Source organism: Octopus bimaculoides, chromosome 7, assembly GCF_001194135.2.
Source record: "Octopus bimaculoides isolate UCB-OBI-ISO-001 chromosome 7, ASM119413v2, whole genome shotgun sequence".
Lineage (NCBI taxonomy): Eukaryota > Metazoa > Mollusca > Cephalopoda > Octopoda > Octopodidae > Octopus > Octopus bimaculoides.
Window position 1 is genome coordinate 78,980,310 of NC_068987.1, and position 2,295 is coordinate 78,982,604.

Consider the following 2,295-nt stretch of genomic DNA (forward strand, 5'->3'; position numbering starts at 1 on the left):
TATATATATATACATATATACATATATATATACACGCACACACACATATATGCATTTATATATATATGTGTGTGTGTGTGTGTGTGTGTGTGTGTGTGTATGTATGTATTTATAGAGATACACAATATTTGTTCATTTATATATATGTCTATGTAAACATGCAAAAACACACATACATAGATACATACCTACACACATTCTTATATGTGTGTGAATGTGTTTTCATGTGCATATATATATATATGCCTGTGTTATTTGTATATGTACATTTGTGTCCTCTAAAATTACTGGATTTCCACGACGGAATAATTCATATAACAAGGAAAAATGGCTGCAAAAATTGTAAGCGTCGGCGGGGTTTTGGTGGTGACAAGGCAAAAGAATAACAACGAGGAAAATGCAATAAATAAACATATAAATAAGTTAATAAATATGTAAATAAAGAAATAAATAGCTCACCCTATGTGAGTCTTTGTGTGTTGGAGAATTGCACGTAGTGACTCCCATTAGAACCCATACATAGAGCCTTCATAACAGGGAGCTTCATGCAGTGGTGACTGGACGCACACAAGCCGACGAAACGACCAAGTTTGTGCTTATAATAATAATAATAATAATAATAATAATAATAGATACAATAGACATTCCTTTGTATGTATATAGATATCAATACATTAGGGTCTACGAAGTTCAATCACTGGTGAGTATCGAACTCTTCGTTTTGGTTTTGAACAATTGCATTCCTTACGCCCTGCCTGTCTCAATACATACACAAAAACATACACAAAAACAGGTGTAACAATATGGTTGGTCTCAGACTGTTCATTGAATTATATATGTGCATGTATGCGTATGTGTGTGTGTGTTTGTGTGTGTGTGTGTGTGTGCGTGTGTGTGTGTGTGTATGCATGTGTGTGTATGCACACACACATATGTTTAGTGTTGACTGTCATGGCTTGCCTGAAGACCCTATGTATTCACAGGCGATACTCAGAGTAGCAAGAGACTAACTCGACCAAGAGATGTATGTGTATATATATATATGTGTGTATATATATATATATATATATATATACATATATATATATATATATATATATATACACACACACACACACACACACACACACTCATATACATATATCAATAGGGGAAGAATTCACAAAAAAAAAACAAAAACAAAAGACGAAGACAGGTGGTGTAGACAACAAACAAATGTATTAGGTTAACGTTCGGGAATAGAGAAAGTTTTTAACGTTTCGAGCCTAAGCTCTTCCACAGAAAGGAACACAGAAAGAAACAAGGAGAGAAAATAAAGGTGTAGTGACTAGCGATACAACATGGCGAATACATATATCAATACATATATACAAATGTGTATGCATGTGTGTATGCATGTGTGTGTGTGTGTATATGTATGTATTAATGCATACATGCAAAAAATTTTGCTTTGCATAGACTGTAAGTTTCTCAAAAGTGGACGTGATAATACTAAACTTACACGCATTAATACACACATAGGCATACATACACGCAACTTGCAATCAACAACGTAACGAAACTAATACACCCTTCTATAACTTAATTATTAGGGAAATAATTTAAAAGAAGTTTCTATTTTATTTTTATTTTAATGGGAGAAGCAGAGTTGTGGTAAGACGCTTAGGACACTTCCAGACTGGTAGGATCAAATGGAAATAGTATCCTTAGTCCGACAGTAACCTACCCACAATGTCTGTAACGAACTGTACCCCAACTAAAGTCACCAAAGAACCTGATGGTGTAGTTAAATCGGGTGGAAGTTTAAGCCTACCACCCGAGAACAAGAACGATAACTCTGAACAACTTCTACAACGTTTTGTATGCGAAAATCCATTCACAAGGCTTTGATCAACCCGAGGCTATAGCAGAAATGTCTTCTTGCCCAGGGTGCCGCGTAGTAGGAAACCATAGAATTGGGAAGATAACTTGTTAACCATACGACCGTGTGCCTACGCTCGTAATTTAATTTCAAGAGACATAATTTTGATTTCGGTGAGAGTTATAATGAAAAATGAGCCGAATCAAAAATATGATGGGTTATTGTTATGAAATATTAATTTCAATATCAATCTGTGGAAAGGAATAATGTTAAAAATCTTTTGTCACCATAATTTAAGAGAAAAAGTTCAAGGACGGAACTAACTAAATTCATTTTTAATGTGTTTCAGAGTGTGAGTACATGAATATAGTGATGAATACAATGCGAACATTCATGAGAATTCAGGGCTAAACGTCCATTATATATTTTTATAT

At 34.2% G+C, this 2,295-nt stretch overlaps 1 long non-coding RNA gene across 2 annotated transcripts in view; it reads right to left on the reverse strand.

Moving 5' to 3' along the window:
* Positions 1-2,295, reverse strand: part of LOC106876477 (uncharacterized) — a 117,628-nt gene that overhangs the window by 106,507 nt on the left and 8,826 nt on the right. The window contains exon 1 of one of the 2 annotated variants that reach the window (XR_008264639.1): positions 460-560. The exons of the other annotated variant lie outside the window; for it this stretch is intronic. This is a non-coding gene — a long non-coding RNA (uncharacterized LOC106876477). Of the gene's footprint in view, positions 1-459; positions 561-2,295 lie in introns of those variants that run through there. 2 annotated transcript variants of the gene reach the window in all.